Source organism: Triplophysa dalaica, chromosome 14 (assembly GCF_015846415.1).
Source record: "Triplophysa dalaica isolate WHDGS20190420 chromosome 14, ASM1584641v1, whole genome shotgun sequence".
Lineage (NCBI taxonomy): Eukaryota > Metazoa > Chordata > Actinopteri > Cypriniformes > Nemacheilidae > Triplophysa > Triplophysa dalaica.
Genome location: NC_079555.1, coordinates 18,598,739 through 18,617,148, shown reverse-complemented (window position 1 = coordinate 18,617,148; position 18,410 = coordinate 18,598,739). Strand labels below are relative to the sequence as shown.

At 36.6% G+C, this 18,410-nt stretch overlaps 2 long non-coding RNA genes across 4 annotated transcripts; one reads left to right on the top strand and one right to left on the bottom strand.

Annotated features, from left to right (window-relative positions):
• Positions 1-577: 577 nt before the first annotated feature.
• LOC130435150 (uncharacterized) lies at positions 578-4,393 on the bottom strand. 2 transcript variants are annotated; one of them, XR_008908779.1, is made up of 7 exons: positions 3,925-4,393; positions 3,713-3,825; positions 3,491-3,571; positions 3,075-3,207; positions 2,827-2,993; positions 1,926-2,136; positions 578-701 (listed from the first exon to the last, which is right to left on the bottom strand). It is a non-coding gene; the product is annotated as an uncharacterized LOC130435150 (long non-coding RNA). The 2 variants fall into 2 exon arrangements; XR_008908778.1 differs by having other exon boundaries at positions 3,713-4,393.
• A 5,505-nt stretch (positions 4,394-9,898) lies between these two features.
• LOC130435149 (uncharacterized) lies at positions 9,899-11,033 on the top strand. 2 transcript variants are annotated; one of them, XR_008908777.1, is made up of 3 exons: positions 9,899-9,985; positions 10,183-10,282; positions 10,521-11,033. It is a non-coding gene; the product is annotated as an uncharacterized LOC130435149 (long non-coding RNA). The 2 variants fall into 2 exon arrangements; XR_008908776.1 differs by lacking the exon at positions 9,899-9,985 and having other exon boundaries at positions 9,992-10,282.
• Positions 11,034-18,410: the final 7,377 nt, after the last annotated feature.

The following is an 18,410-nucleotide window of genomic DNA, read 5'->3' as shown; positions in this document are numbered from 1 at the left end:
CAGAGGAGCAACTGTGTCTAATATTTCCGAGAAAGTAGAGTTAAAATTTTCAATAGTAGTGTCAAAATCGTCAACGTTATTACTCATGCTAGATATTTTAGACAATTCAGGCAGATTATCGAGAAACGCATCTTTGGTAGTTGAAGTGATCGTTCTACCATATTTGTAACAAGGAGTTTGATTTGCAGCCGTAGGCCAGTGAAGCAAACATAATATCAGATGATGATCCGAAATATCTTCACTCTGCTGAACGATTTTAACATCGTCCACATTTATACCATAAGAAAGTATTAAATCTAAAGTATGATTACGAAGGTGAGTGGGTCCTGACACATGTTGACTAACGCCCATGGAGTTAAGAGTGTCTCAAGAAGCACATATACTAAAAACCTGAAAACATGTTGGCTAAGAACCCACAACCTTTTGTTTAAGACAGCATACTAGCAAACTACTCAACATTTCATAACTTAAACTCAGATTGATAACAAAAGCGTACAGACAAATCTTTACTATGATTTTAAATTCCTTTTTATTTAGATATATTCAGTAGAGGCAAAAATACAAACAAAAAATCACTGCAAAATTCAATTATTCTCACACACAGTTGCGTCTTTTGGATAATTTGCATTCATCTGAGCATTTCTCCGAGATGGCTTTTTTAATTACGCTCACTTCTATGTTGATTTTACTTTTGATGTAGCCTGTAAGGTAAAAAAAATAAAGAGAAAATTAGTTAAAAAGCCATAATGATTAATGAATAATAGATCTGGGTGTTCTGTATACAATCTTACCCATCTACAGCAAAGCTGTGCTTACAACAGTAACTGAGCACTTCAATACAAACTCACCATGGGTAAAACTTATAGGAATGTGGAAATGCTTAATATAGGGGAGAGCGGACCACAACTTGTTGAATTTAGGTAAATTACTTAAAAAATATGCAGCTGGATTAATATAGTTTTACATTCACTTATTATTTACAAATAAACATGTAACATTTATTTCTACTGTTCCCATGCAAATATAGCAAGATTGTCAGAAGTGTAAACATTACAAGTTGTGACGATTCAATTTGAAAACAAATAAATCAATATTATTCGATCTATAAAAAAGGTGGATATTGTCTATATAGACAGATATCCGCACATCTGTCATCCAGCCACCCCTCATCTAACCATCCTTCTATTATAGATCAATAAGAGAAAATGCTGCACAATTATAACAAAAATGATAATTGTCAATTTCTTATCATGTTATCATGTCAGTTATTTAGATCAAAGAAATATATATTGTAATTATATTGTATTAACTTTTTTTTTAAGCAAAAAATAGCATAGTTACCGTTGCTAAGACTGGCATGTAAGGGATAATGTACCGGCAGCCGGTTGCTTGTACATTATCCCGCTTATTACACGGCTACCGGAGAAAAAAACTAGAGATAAAATGTGAATTTGAAATATTTTATTAGCTAATTTTTATCATATGCGGACCTTCCGCGAGGAAAAAAAGTTTAGTTTGGGTTTAAAGTAAGAAACGACATTCAAACGTCACAAACAGGCAAATTGGTTAAATCATTCGTAAATATAATATCATATGTTGTTAAAAGATACATTTATAATTATTTTCTGAGTATTATTAAACTGCCCCTCTCAAAATGATTTGCCACATCCGGGTTACATGGTGTTATGAGTACTGAGCGGTTGTTATTTGAAAAGAACCACCATTGAAATGTTGCGACTGGCCAATCAGAATCAAGCATTCAAATGAGCCGTGTAATAAGTTTCAATATGGTGCTGTGTATGTACATACATACATAATATGCAGAGCGAAGGCCCAGGTTGTGAGGACCAGGCTTGATAATTATTGATTGATTTAAACTGTTAAGGCCTGAAAGTGCAAGTGATTTCTTGAGAAAAATAGCTTACTAATGATGTCAGACACTTTTTCAGGATCCAGTTGAGGTTTAGCGTCTTTGTTCTTAAAGGCATTGGAACATTTTCCAGTGTAGCAGTGTGTTGCCAGTATTCTTCTTCCGAACACTGAAATCAGCAGGTCTTTTGTCGCCTTTTTAGCATCTGTCCACTTCACATGACCAAACTGTTCTGCAGTGATGGATGTGTTAGGGCCAATTCTCACCTGACAGTGATCAGAGATCATACATTGAAACAAAAACAGTTAAAATGTACACCTAATATTTGATTTGTTACAATGAAACCTACAGTGAGAGCAGAGAGTTAGAATCACCCTAGAGCAAAGTGATTGATGGCATTGAAGAAAGCACTATTTCATGTCAGCAACAATTAACCATTTTATACATTAATTATGACAACCTCAAACAGTATTGATTTTATTGCTCTTAAGGCATGACAACAAATTTCTAACAAGATTGTATCATAAGGCCCCATCTCAGCTGTTTCGCTTGGAGGCATCTCTCTGGGGTGCCTGGAGAAGTGAAAAATTATTCACATATCCCTCATTGCCCCAGTCTAGTGACCTGCCTGCTCTTACTTAGTCATGCATTTTGTGAATATTTAAATACGCAAGTTTAAAAACATGCAGATTAACTTTTGTGACGATACAGTCCTTTCTTGTTTGGACAGGTTACATTTCTGACAGCTATCATCAGTTGTCAAGGAAGTCCTTATTCTCGAGCCAAAATCAAAATGGTTTGCCACTAGGTGACAGTGTAAAGGACGAGGCACTGGTGTCATCTCCAGTGCTTGATGTGAAATTATGCCATCAAAACCCATGCATACACAAAAAAATGCTTTTTAATTATCTGCCCACTATAGTGACCCCTCCACATGAAAGGGTTTTAAACTATACCTTTTTGCAGTCACCAATGCTCCTAGTGTCCTTTACATGAAGAGGTTGTAGGCAGGCCCTTGGGGCAGGTAGCACAGGGGAAGACTCTGGAGCAAGTAAATCAGAAGGAGGTTCAGGGGGAGTTACCAGTGAACTGGTAACTGGTGCAGTTAATCATGGAGTGCATCCTAGAACAAAATAACTTATTATAGCACAAGAAGCAATTGCATATAATGACATAATTGCAATTAATAACTTTACAAGTTTACCATTTTTCAAAAGTGTTAAAGTTTCTACCAGAACACTTTTGATTTCTTTTAATTCTCCCAATATTTGCTCATTTAATTCTGTTTCATTTCCTGATGTTGTAGTCTTTGATGTTGCTGCATCTTTACTTGATTCCTATAATTTTTGACAGTTATTAGTACAGTTTATAACATAGTTCTTAAAAAAAGTTGTCTTTACTGATTACAAATATCACAATTAAAGGCCAATTTTAAACAAAAAATAAATGTTATCAAAATTGACTTAAATCTAGTAATGTTAATTGCACCTCTATAAAAACACATTTTACCAATGGCCGATGCACAAATCTAGCAAATAATAAGCAATGAGTTTCCTTGTTGTGGAGTAGGAAACTGAGTCATGTGACAGTCAATGTGTGACATGTTTTAGAATGTCTTACTTTGTCCGCCTTATACTGCTCTAGAAAGGATCTGGCTCTTATCGCGTGGATCTTCTTTGCAGACAGCTGCTTTTCAACTGCCTAGATTAAAGATTACAGAGACTGATATAACAAAATGCATGCTGGGTATTAGACAGTACAAAATGCAACCATGACTCCCAGCATCCATAGTGGTTGATTGGTTCATCTGAAACTTTCCTACCACAAACAGCAACATCCTACCTGAAATTCCTCACTGCTCTCTGAATCAGACAGTATCCTACGATATTTCTTGCGCTGTCCTCTTCCTACTTCTTCATCTTGCTGTGGTCTGTTTCTGGCCTGGCTATCTCTTTCTACACAGTAAAGCTGCTTCAACATGGCAGATCTAGTTCCTGATTTTATTAAATAGTGGTAACCACGGTGGCTTAGTGGTTAGCACGTTCGCCTCACACCTCCAGGGTTGGGGGTTCGATTCCCGCTTCCGACTTGTGTGTGTGGAGTTTGCATGTTCTCCTCGGGGGTTTCCTACGGGTACTCCGGTTTCCTCCCCTGGTCCAAAGACATGCATGGTAGGTTGATTGGCATCTCTGGAAAAATTGTCCGTAGGGTGTGAGTGCGTGAGTGAATGAGTGAGTGTGTGTGCCCTGCGATGGGTTGGCACTCCATCCAGGGTGTATCCTGCCTTGATGCCCGATGACTCCTGAGATAGGCACAGGCTCCCCGTGACCCGAGGTAGTTCGGATAAAGCGGTAGAAAATGGAATGGAATGGAATATTCAGACAAACAGACATTACGAATTTTCATAATATTATAAAATTAGATATATTTGATCAAAATACGATTAATAATTACTTCTTTTGCAGTTTTTTGTCACCGGTCTGTGGTTCTCACAATGCTGGCTATGTGCCTGAATTGTGAACGTAGTCCACGCTTGAAATTTCTATGAAAAGACATACAAAGAGCAAGTTGTTTCTCATTCAGCACAATATATAAATTATAACAATGCTGCCAGCGGAGAGTTTCAAGACAGTGACTGAAACCTGGAGAAAACAGCAAGAATTTTAAATATCAAAAAGGTATAACCAAAACAAAAATGTTGCTGGAAAAGGCTCTGACACATTTAGGTACATTAAGAATATCAAAATTATAAATGGAAAAATATGAATCATGCACTTACTAAAACATTTGTTTTAAATAATTTAAGTTTGAGTTTAAAGTACAACATTTTAAACTAGTCATTATGCTTTCAACTAAAGTGACTATTCAATAAGAAGCTGTCACTATTTCCCAGTGGTCTTTAGACTAATCAATTGATTGAGGAGCATACTGACATTCAGACGTAATACCTTTTATTTAGGCTTGTCTGTATTTGCGAAGACATGGCAAACCAGAAGACCACTTAAGATTCTGAAGTTATACGACTAATAAACAGTATAGCATGTCGTATGAAGTGTCACTGTCAGCTATCAAGTTTATCTCAGCTTTTCGGCTTCAGTTAAGTTTTTTCTGGGGCCCATTTTGTCGATGTCGTGTAAAAATGCACAGTAATAATAGTTATCGACCTATATCGCCCATGCAGATGTGCCTTCTTAATAACAATCAACCGTTATCTGTTGTCAGGACAACGGTACCGGCGCGCGATTGCCGCCATTCTGCCTCACGAGAAGCTAAACTAAACTCCTAAGTACCGACGGACTGAGTAATAATTAACGTTAATAAAAACGTATACGAACCGAATAGACACTATTTCTGCGTATTGTGTAAGTAACTGGCAATACTTCCGTTATTCTTTTTTAAAGAGAACAGATAACGTTACTGTTAACGGTCTAGTAATATTCAGAGTAAAGCTTATAAAAGCAGACCAAAAATTTTCTTTTTTGCTACTTTTTACAAAAATATTAATATATAGTGTGACGATATTGTTAATAATGTAACTTCCCACCCAGCACTAGACGTCATTTGGACGTCTTTTTTTGGGCTAAATCAAGTCGGCCCGTCCTGGCCGTCTTTTAGCCCAAAAATCGACGTCGAAATGTGGTATTTTTTTGGTCCGTCCAAATTTGGTCGAAATTAGCCCAAAAATCGACGTCGAAATTTGGTCTTTTTTTGGCCCGTCGAAATTTGGTCGAAATTAGCCCAAAAATCGACGTCGAAATGTGGTCTTTTTTTGGTCCGTCTAAATTCGTTCGAAATTAGCCCCAAAATCGACGTATATTACTAATATTGACATGAAAAGAAAATCACATTGCATTAGTTTCTTGATAAAAACGTGTGTTGCGACTATTTCTTAAGATATAATTTAACTAGTTCAACAATGTGGCTAAAGCACTCAAATGTTTATATATTGAGCCGATGTGCTTATAACGGAAGCCGTAATATATTCAATATAAAATATCTATAAAAATAACGTTGTGACTGCTAATTCAATTTTATAAAGTGTTTTCCCCGCTTCTTCATGATGCACATACCTTTCAGACGTTTCTTAAGATTGGTCGATTTGTTGTTAATAGTTGCTCATAATGTTGCATTCGTGAGAGTTTCCCTTATTTATCACGCAACCGTTCTCCGCAATTTACAGAGTGCATTAGTTTTTTCCGGTTTTTGTTATACAAAATTACAGCTTTTACAGCGCCAAAAACAAGCATTAATGTTATGCCTGATCATCATTGTCAATCAATATTGACAAAGTCGTTGACCAAAGCACAAAAATGATCTTTTCTCATCCTAAAGCAAACTCCTGAATCTTCAGTTGCTGCACATTAATGAAACTTTACAATAAACTGGGGTTCTATGTTTAGATGAAACTACAAAATTAGCTTCTTTGAGGCAAATTCAAAATAGTTAATCCAAAAATTATGATTCTGTCATAATTTACTAATTGTCCCAAACCTGTGTTAATGTCTTTGTTCTGCTGAACACAAGGGGAGAAATTTTGAATAAGGTTTGTGACATGGCCACGATTGCAGTGGATTTGAGAAAATGAAAACTTGATTTTAAACAAAGTTCATTTCAAATTTCAAAACCAATGCCTTCATTCTGCAACAAGTAAATTTTGATGCCATTGAAGAAAAAGATCATTGGGTGAGAAGGTTCTTCACTGCACATCTCATTGAAAAAAAGGTAAGATTTTTAATCTCATATTTAATAATTATAAATGTTTTCGTTTTCTTAAGGAAATCAATTTTTATTTAAGGTCATATCTATAAAATGAACATATAAGACAATTATACAGCCGTGCGAAGGACTCATTGAGTATTTACGATACCACAATATCAAGAAATGTATGTGATAAAAACTAAACAGTATTTACTGAATGCTAAAAAAATACATAATTTAAAATGTATTAATTAAATTTATATCTAGCCTAGTCAGATGATAAAAAGTACACTTACATTATGTACTTATAGTGCTCTCCTTTTGTACACTAATTTTATACTTTTTAGTAATTATACAATTTGTATTAAATGTATTACTACTTAATATAATCTTAAAAACATAAGTGTACTCAACCAATCTAAAATCTTGTCTAGGGCACAAACACAGGCTGGGTCGGCCCTGTTTTAAGACACCACGAATATGAAAATTTTATTTAGTTAGCACTTAGTTACAGGTGGTAATTAAATACATTTTAAGTATGCCTACATGAATAGTATGTTAAAAGCACATAAATCAATAAACAGTCAGTGTGAACTATAACTTCTCCCGGAGCAGGAAACCTCCGCTACATCAACTATGACTAGATAGAGCGGAACTCTTACTATAGCAACGATTTCAACTTAAGAGTTTGTCTCTGAGGAGGCTTAAATACTAAAGGCTAATTTTTAGAATACAACTATACATTTAGTGTGCGGAAAAAGAACAATTTAAGTATTTTTGGAAAGTGTACTTCTTAGCAAAGAGCCACACACACACCACTATAGTTAGCCTAGGCTTACGGAGCTGCACTGCAAATTTTTTCTAATCTATCTACTTTTTTTGTCATAAGGTAGTATAACGCAAGTTATGTTTCCATAGATACACATTAAAAATGTCATATATAAAATAGTAATTCTTGGGTGCTTGCTCGTGCCAACCCCGCGAAACCTGGAATATAAACTGTGGTCTGTGACCGTCACGCGAAGTGCACCCGACTCACTTCTGAGTGGACCACACTACAGCCGTTTTTCTGAGGTAAAAGCTTTTTACTTAACGGTTTTATTTAAACTCAACCTAAAGCATAAGCTTACAACAAAAGAAAATTGCATATTATGAAGAAATTAATAATAATCATAGTAATAATCATCGAATAAGGACACAGACAGTCTGAGGGAACAGTTTCTTTCACGCTTTCACACAACAGTTGACGGACCGTCTTTTCCGTTAAATGTAGGCTACTGCATTAACTGCTCACACATGGTTTCCTGTCTTTTATGTGCTGTTTACATCTGAACCGTATAATGTTAAAGGCCGCTGTCGTATAATGTAAAATACCTTTTCCGGGTCCAATGTTATTGTACGGAAGGCGCCGTAAATCTATATTCCTAAACTGTGAATCGAGGCATTTCATTTAGGCTATATGCGAACTGAACCATCTTTACAACAAATTAATTATTCCTTTTGAGTAACAAACTGAGAACAAATGTGTTTTTCTTTGTCATTGCAGATGCAGTCAAAATGTGAAACAGCAAAGCCACCGACCACATAGTCAAAGCCATGCGAGACCACACGGCCCCTGAGCGATCTGGCGATACCGGGATAAAGTGTTCTTATTACATTTTGTTATTCAAATGTTTCGATCATTTGTATCCCAACAAACATTGGTCCGACGGCAACGTCGTGTCCCTGGCCTAAAATAGTCGCGGTAGGACGGCATAAACCGGTAAAAATATGTGACATATAACATTTCCTAAAAATGCATTGAGATACATTTGTACATGTCAACAGATCTCTATGGGTTGCATGTATGATTGTTACTTTGACTTTAGCTACGTGTAATTATATAAATATTGAAGCGGTTGAAAGGGCGTCCTCTTGTGACGTCCTCTACACGTGCATTTTTAGTCCATCGTGACCCTTTGTAAAGTTCTTATGAAATAAGCAAAATAAATTGTGCTTACCTTGCATAATACTGCAATGATTCATTTGAGTGCCCAATTAGTTATAAAAATGTTGTGATAGACGTCCGTTGACGTTACACGTCAAACAACACCCATTGCAAAAAGCAGGAAATCTTTTTTTTAAATACACGATCATTTGTATTCATCTTAGTTAAATGACACATTTACATATATAATGTTATAATATCTGCTTTCACAATTTAAAGTGAATGATTGCCAAAACTGTGCTGTCAAAATCGGTGATTCATACTCCACTCCAGTTGGTGGCGGTAATGCGCCTTCAGTTGATTTACCATCAGCAATAAACTCTAAAGAAGAAGAAGACTCGGGAATGGCGGTGTGGTTTATTTCGAAAAGTGACGGAGTTATACAAATACTACTGTTGGGTAAGTGCATTTTGTTTAGTTTTATTAATGTGGTTGAGTCTTACTTGTTGGACACGAAGGAACTGAAAGAAATGTTGCGCACATTGTCAACTGCCATGTAGTTTGTGTTTGGCTGAAATTAGCTAGCAGGCTAAAAGGTAGTTTAAAGTTACGCTAGTTTCTACACTTGCACTGTGCTGTGTAACGTTAATGCTTCTTGCTAGGATATTGATGGCAAAATCATTAATCCCCCAAACTGCTAACTCGTTCCCTGCCACAGTTATCTTGTCATTTAAAAATCAACCGTTCACTGCCAAAGACAAGTTATTATTCATTACAGAAAATGTATTGTGAGCCATCAAAGTTTAGAGAACATGTTAAAAAACGCTGAAGCTGGCTCAGAACTTTTTTTGTAAAGGCTGGCGGGTAAAGAGCTAACGTTGGCTGTGTTTTGTGTCAATTACAATTAACATTAAGTTGAGTAATTTCATGCAACTACAGGAACAATGTGTAAATAAATCAGGGGTTCCAAACCTTCTTCCTTTGGGACATCCGCCCTAATTGTTTGTATTAAACACAAAATGTGACAGCAAGTGTCACATTCAGTTTAGAAGTAGTCATGTGTCCAGGTGTGTGTACATATTAATGAACAGATTTTTCTTTCAGGATTCCAAAGGAATATTTTCCATGCTTTTCGGTTTTAAAGATGAACTTCAGTGAATATCTGGCATTCTGGAACATGGCAAGTCTACATCTTCTATTAAGAGATTGCATTGTGACAAAGAATGTGTGTGTTTGTGCGGATGTAGTTTGTGTTTGTTTGTTTTTCTCTATCTCTTTCTCTGTGTAGATACAAATATTTGGGTAGTAAACAAAAGAACCATAGTGACAGCAACAAATCTGAAAACAAAACTGTAATTTTTCTGAGGTGAAGTAATCCGGAGTCATTTATTTCACAGAATCACGTTAAATGCATTTATGGTGAAATTCATTATGAGGGGTGGTGGTCAACTTAAAAAGGAGCCATTCAAAGCTATACTATGTAATTCAAGGTAATTTTGGCCTTATGACATTGCAAAAATCTCTTGTTCCTTGTCTATTTTTTCATTTATGTAATTTTTATTTTCTCTATTTAGTGGACTTCTCTGTAAGAACATCAGGTTTTACCAGAAATACCACTTTTACAAAGTTTACAGGGTCTTTCTCAAGGGCACCGCTAATCTAACATATATTCTTTGTCACAATCTAGACTCTTCATAGAAGATGAAGACTTGCCATGATCAAGAATACCAGCTATTTGCTGAAGTTCATCTTTCAAAACGAACAGCATGGAGTACAGTACTCATCAGGTGCTTTTGCTACCCTTAAATAAATTTATTCTAGTGTTATTAGTAACTTTTATTGACATTCGGTTATTCTAGAGAAGAATAAAGTGTAACACATGTTAATTACAATCTTGTATGTATTTTAAATTTAGTTGTGGGATAATCTGACATTTTCTAAATAAATTAATGTAATTTACCTCAAATTTTGCCTTTGATATTTTTTCTACTTTTTTTAATATTCATATTCTTTTCTCTCACTCAGATGCTGTGAACAGGTGTAGCCCAAATGCAACAGATTCAGACTTTGATGCAGCAATGGCAGATCACCTGAAGCACACTGGGGTTGATGGATACTTGTTTTATGGCTGTTTTAACAGTAATACAAGACTGTTAGGAAATAATTTGGTAGTGCCATAGCTCTGACTTTTAACCATTAATGGTGGAACACATGAATCACACTCCCGGAAGAGCCGGTGGTCGGGGACCAAGAAAATGAGTAAACATTTTGAAAAAAATGGACTAAAGTAGTGTCATATGTTTTTGTAATACTGTACTTTTGTCATTTTCATGTTTGATTAATGGCTGCTAAACATCAATGTTAAACTCCATTGCTTTCGAGATTCTACTATTTTTATTTTCTTGTTTGAATAGTAGCTGTCAAACAAATGGAAGACCATTCAAAAATGTGATGTTCACTATAAAATATGCTGTGCTAAATTAAAACACTAAATTTTGCCTAAATCCACAAATAAAGTGTTATTGTTTGTGATGTGCACGTGATTGAAACGTTTTATAGACGTTCAGGTCAGACCGGACCGATTTTGGACCTTTTTAGAACTTAAGTCAATTTAAGACACGTAAACCTTAATACATAATTGCTTGCCTTGCACGATGTTACACAACGCGAGTTTGATTATATTTAACGCATTCTTATATATACGCTTATATTAAGCAGCTACACATCTAATAAACGTCCGAAAGAGGATACATTTGGACGTCCAGGGACGGGCAGAAAAGACGTGGAAATCACGTTCAGATGACGTCAAAGACGTCGGTTCAACTTTCATTTCGGAACTATTTTTCAACCGTGACGGGACGTGTCGAAATGACGTCTTTTCAACGGTCATCAAACGTCTAAATGTTTGTTGGGATGTTATGTAACTGACAATAAATGTTTCGTAGTACTTTTAGTCAGTTGTCTTATTTTGAGATATATAATATAATATTGAATACATATAAATGATTTTATGCTTAAAATTAAGTTAAATTCAAGTCTGGAAAAAGGCAACATTTTTTATAGACGTCTTTCAACAACCCGAAAAAGACGTCTTCTCAAAGACCGGAAAAAGACGTCTAATCACGACGCGAAAAAGACGTCGTTTCACATTTCACTTTTCAACCACATTTCGACGTTGTTTGGACGTCTGGCACTGACGTCTTTTCGACGACTTTTTGCTCGGTGGGTTACATATTGTCACTTTTCTTCAGTTTCTTCCACTGGGTTGTCTTGTCATATCACCGGCTCCGCTGCGGTCTAAACAAGGTTTGCGCATGCGCAAAGTAATGCCCATAGAGTGAGGTGCCGGTGTTACAAAATGTTCTGTTACCCGTGATTTTTTGTGACCGCAGTAGGCGCTGTTGTCACTGTCGACAATTCTCTACGCATAGAGCGTAAATTCGGGCGCGGATGCGCTTTGTGCTCGTGCGCAGTTTTTTAATCTTGGGCAATAACTCGCTTTGTTCTCGTGCACGTTACTGTGAGCGGGCTTTTCGGAAAGTCTGTTAAGAGTGCTGACGTGACGTGAGTGGCTGAACACGCCGATTGAACTGTACGAAGCAGCATCATTTAATTCGTGTACTGATTGCGTGTGGCATTATTTTGATTGCCATGGTAATTGTTTATTGCCAACATGTAAGTGTGTGTGTAAAAAGTGAAAACACACACACATGTGTGTGTGTGAGTGTGTATTCACTTTTACACAAATAATAGAACAGCAATCTAAACATTGTCCATTTAAGAAACATGAACATCAATGAGCTTTGTTTTATACATGCATACATACATGCATTATAGGCTATAAAATGTACATAAGAAAATATTATAAAATTATATGTTTATAATGTACAGAGTAACCTTGTAGTCCTACACCAGGTCACCATATCTCACAATGCACGGTAACGGGCTAAAAAAATCTGTTACCTTCCCCTGTTTTATACAGAATATCCCTATTGTTCTCCATATTCACTATTTAGACATCTAATGCCTTCTATGTCTTAGGCTATCCTGAAAAGCATTTAGCTGTGATGAGAACAGTGACTGTGGTGCAGCAGGTCACCATATATCACGATGCACAGTAACGGGCTAAAATAATCCGTTACCTTCCCCTGTTATACACAGAATATCCTTATTGTTCTCCATATTCACTCTTTTGACATCTAATGCCTTCTATGTCTTATTCTGAAGTGCATTTAGCTGTGATGAGAACAGTGACTGTGGTGCAGCAGGTCACCATATATCACGATGGACAGTAACAGGCTAAAATAATCCGTTACCTTCCCCTGTTATACACAGAATATCCTTATTGTTCTCCATATTCACTCTTTAGATATCTAATGCCTTCTATGTCTTATTCTGAAGTGCATTTAGCTGTGATGAGAACAGTGACTGTGGTGCAGCAGGTCACCATATATCACGATGGACAGTAACAGGCTAAAATAATCCGTTACCTTCCCCTGTTATACACAGAATATCCTTATTGTTCTCCATATTCACTCTTTAGATATCTAATGCCTTCTATGTCTTATTCTGAAGTGCATTTAGCTGTGATGAGAACAGTGACTGTGGTACAGCAGGTCACCATATCTCACAATGCACGGTAACGGGCTAAAAAAATCTGTTACCTTCCCCTGTTATACACAGAATATCCTTATTGTTCTCCATATTCACTCTTTTGACATCTAATGCCTTCTATGTCTTGTCCTGAAGAACACCATTTAGACTGAGAGACCATTTAAAGGATCAGGAAACCTTTGCAGGTGTTTTAAGGTTATTTGCTGATTTCTGAGACACTGGTTTTCATTATCTATTAGCCATTATCATCACATTTATCAAAATAATGCCTTTAAATATTTCACTCTATGTGTAATGAATCTATATAATTTATTGGTTTCTGTCCCGCTCCATGCCTGTTTGTTTATTTTACAGAGCTGGGCAGCCATTAGCTAATTGCGGCACCTCGCACCTATTTAGCCCTCACCTGTTCCTCGTTACACTTCTCCTATTTAATCCTGCCTCTTCTTTTGGTCTGTGTCGGTATGTCTCGTGTGCAGTGCATCTTGTGGCAGTGCATCTTGTGGCAGTGCATCTTGTGGCAGTGCATCTTGTGGCAGTGCATCTTGTGGCAGTGCATCTTGTGGCAGTGCATCTTGTGGCAGTGCATCTTGTGGCAGTGCATCTTGTGGCAGTGCATCTTGTGGCAGTGCATCTTGTGGCAGTGCATCTTGTGGCAGTGCATCTTGTGGCAGTGCATCTTGTGGCAGTGCATCTTGTGGCAGTGCATCTTGTGGCAGTGCATCTTGTGGCAGTGCATCTTGTGGCAGTGCATCTTGTGGCAGTGCATCTTGTGGCAGTGCATCTTGTGGCAGTGCATCTTGTGGCAGTGCATCTTGTGGCAGTGCAGCTTGTGGCAGTGCAGCTTGTGGCAGTGCAGCTTGTGGCAGTGCAGCTTGTGGCAGTGCAGCTTGTGGCTGAAAGGAGACTATTACATCTTTTTGTCCAGGGCCATCAGGCGAGGAGATAATCTCTGCTCTTCCGGATAGTGAGACTGTATAGAAAGGTTTTGCTCGGATGTCCTTTGGCTGTACTCTCTGTCCACTGTCCCAGCGGACGCAGGCACTCTGAGTGCTCTGCTTTTTCTGTTATCCTTTTGTTTTGTTCTGTTTCCTGTTTATAATAAATTATATTTTTAGCTCTATCCTGCATCTGAGTCCTTTGTCCCATGACAGGTTTCACTTTCTGAAATGAGTGACAAAAGATATTGACCTTTTCATGATATTCAATATTCGATTTAGTGTATGAATGTTGTGTATGCATTTGAAAGCAGTTTAATGTATGTTTTGTATTTTTTTATGAGCATTAAAAAACTATCTGGACCTCTCTGACCTCATTGCTGGCTATAGCCAAAATTTGGCGCCACTAAAGTCACATCTAATTGGCTGAGACATGTTATTAAATCGTCACAAAATGAATACTTTATACCTTCAAATCTTACATTACTGAAAGTACAATACTGTAATAATTTAGTTAAAATATTTGTATTTTTATTTTTTTAATATTCTTCCCATCTCCCCCTATCGCACAAGCCAATCACGTGGGGGCTCCGTTAGCTAGTTTGCACCCACTGGAAGGAGATTAACGTGATTGGCAACTGATATTGCATCTGTGCAAAATGGATGGTAATATGCAGATGGAGCTGAAGAACTTTCTTTTAAAAGGGGAATATCCCAAAGATGCTGATAAACAGCACCGTTACACTTTAAAAAGAAGAGCTAACAACTTTCGAATCATTGGTAGGTAACCTTAATTAGCACCTGAGAGAAAAGTACACTAGTGGGTATGGCTATAGGCTTTTCAAATATTCATTATCCCCAGTATAAATATAGTCTTACTACAGTAACTGTTAACCATGGTATTTGTGTTTAAATTGTTATAAATCTGCCAAAGCATCGATCGCTATTACACTTTTACTAATAAAGCATAGTTAACTTTCTTAAAATACTTGTTGAAAACTTCAATCATTGATGTAGTCGATCAAAATGTATATTTTAAATATTATATGTGCACATATAGGTTACATTTTATATTTTTTTGTCTCTGACATCAATATTATAATACATTTTGAAAAATGAATCACAGATTGGCCATGTGGGATTTCATGTGAAAATAAAGGTTGTTTTGAATGTGTTAACTTTTTGGAATTTATTAAACTTTCTCATATATTATTATTTTTTATTATAATTATTATTATTATCTCATTATTAGTATGCAGAGAAAATACTTGCTGGAGAGCCTCTTCAATTTTCAAATGACCCCTCTCCGGCTGAAAAATACAGAAGACAGGTGGCGTTGACACTCCTAAACGAGAGTATTATTTGTTTATTTCTGTGATTTTCACAATATCATATATCATTTCAATGATTAACAGATAAAACCCATTCCTAAGTTGTATTGTTTTATTGGTGACCAGATGACCTCAGTGAGCTTTGCCACTATTGTGGGGAGAAGGATGCAGGGCAAGGAAGGACAACTGCCAAAAAAAAAGAAAACGCTTTGGTAAAAATTGTATTAAGTATACTTCTTTCATGATAGTATGCTATACTGTATTTCAGTTATTTATCTTAGAAATGTTGTTGCATTACTATTACTTCTGTTCCTACAGGTCCAGTGTGACGTGTGTGACCGATGGTTCCACATACAGTGTGCTAAAATGGTGGACCCAAGGAAGTACTTCAGCTGTGCTGCATGCCAGCTTGTGCTTCCAGTTTAAAATTCTACTGCATTTCTTTTGCAAACATGCAAAAAAAGTAATAAAGTAATGTGCAAGACTTGCGCTTCATTGATGTGGTTATTGTGATTGTGTAGGTTTATGTACTAATTTTAAGGTACATGATAATCAAATGCTTCTGAAATGCACCATAATATAATTTTTTTAATAATTATTTTGCTGTTTTGAAAAATAAAGTTTAATAAAATACACTTAAATATACTTAAAATCAAAGTCCAAGTTACGTGCATCGTGATATATGGTGACCTGCTGTACCACAGTCACTGTTCTTATCACAGCTAAATGCACTTCAGGATAAGACATAGAAGGCATTAGATGTCAAAAGAGTGAATATGGAGAACAATAAGGATATTCTGTGTAAAACAGGGGAAGGTAACAGATTTTTTTAGCCCGTAAGTGTGCATCGTGAAATATGGTGACCTGCTGTACCACAGTCACTGTTTTCATCACAGCTAAATGCACTTCAGAATAAGACATAGAAGGCATTAGATATCTAAAGAGTGAATATGGAGAACAATAAGGCTATTCTGTGTATAACAGGGGAAGGTAACAGATTATTTTAGCCCGTAAGTGTGCATCGTGAAATATGGTGACCTGCTGTACCACAGTCACTGTTTTCATCACAGCTAAATGCACTTAAGAATAAGACATAGAAGGCATTAGATGTCTAAAGAGTGAATATGGAGAACAATAAGGATATTCTGTGTAAAACAGGAGAAGGTAACAGATTTTTTTAGCCCGTTAAAGTGCATTGTGAAATATGGTGACCTGCTGCAGGACTGTCACTGTTCTCATCACAGATAAATGCACTTCAGAATAAGACATAGAAGGCATTAGATATCTAAAGAGTGAATATGGAGAACAATAAGGCTATTCTGTGTATAACAGGGGAAGGTAACAGATTATTTTAGCCCGTAAGTGTGCATCGTGAAATATGGTGACCTGCTGTACCACAGTCACTGTTTTCATCACAGCTAAATGCACTTCAGAATAAGACATAGAAGGCATTAGATATCAAAAGAGTGAATATGGAGAACAATAAGGATATTCTGTGTAAAACAGGGGAAGGTAACAGATTTTTTTAGCCCGTTACTGTGCATCGTGATACATGGTGACCTGCTGCAGGACTGTCACTGTTCTCATCACAGCTAAATGCACTTCAGAATAAGACATAGAAGGCATTAGATATCTAAAGAGTGAATATGGAGAACAATAAGGCTATTCTGTGTATAACAGGGGAAGGTAACAGATTATTTTAGCCCGTAGGTGTGCATCGTGAAATATGGTGACCTGCTGTACCACAGTCACTGTTTTCATCACAGCTAAATGCACTTCAGAATAAGACATAGAAGGCATTAGATGTCTAAAGAGTGAATATGGAGAACAATAAGGATATTCTGTGTAAAACAGGGGAAGCTAACAGATTTTTTTAGCCTGTTAAAGTGCATCGTGAAATATGGTGACCTGCTGCAGGACTGTCACTGTTCTCATCACAGATAAATGCACTTCAGAATATGACATAGAAGGCATTAGATATCTAAAGAGTGAATATGGAGAACAATAAGGCTATTCTGTGTATAACAGGGGAAGGTAACAGATTATTTTAGCCCGTAAGTGTGCATCGTGAAATACGGTGACCTGCTGTACCACAGTCACTGTTTTCATCACAGCTAAATGCACTTCAGAATAAGACATAGAAGGCATTAGATATCTAAAGAGTGAATATGGAGAACAATAAGGCTATTCTGTGTATAACAGGGGAAGGTAACAGATTATTTTAGCCCGTAAGTGTGCATCGTGAAATATGGTGACCTGCTGTACCACAGTCACTGTTTTCATCACAGCTAAATGCACTTCAGAATAAGACATAGAAGGCATTAGATATCTAAAGAGTGAATATGGAGAACAATAAGGCTATTCTGTGTATAACAGGGGAAGGTAACGGATTATTTTAGCCCGTTAGTATGCATCGTGATATATGGTGACCTGCTGTACCACAGTCACTGTTCTCATCACAGCTAAATGCACTTCAGAATAAGACATAGAAGGCATTAGATGTCAAAAGAGTGAATATGGAGAACAATAAGGCTATTCTGTGTATAACAGGGGAAGGTAACAGATTTTTTTAGCCCGTTACCGTGCATTGTGAGATATGGTGACCTGGTGTAGGACTACAAGGTTACTCTGTACATTATAAACATATCATTTTATAACATTTTCTTATGTACATTTTATAGCCTATAATGCATGTATGTATGTATGTATAAAACAAAGCTCATTGATGTTCATGTTTCTTAAATGGACAATGTTTAGATTGCTGTTCTATTATTTGTGTAAAAGTGAATCCACACTCACACACACACATATATATATATTGTGTGTGTGTGTGTGTGTTTTCACTTTATATATACACACACACTTACATGTTGGCAATAAACAATTACCATGGCAATCAAAATAATGCCAAACGCAATCAGTACACAAATTAAATGATCCTGCTTCGTACAGTTCAATCGGCGTGTTCAGCCACTCACGTCACGTCAGCACTCTTAACTACGGTGGCCCAATAGTGCACAACATAACGACAT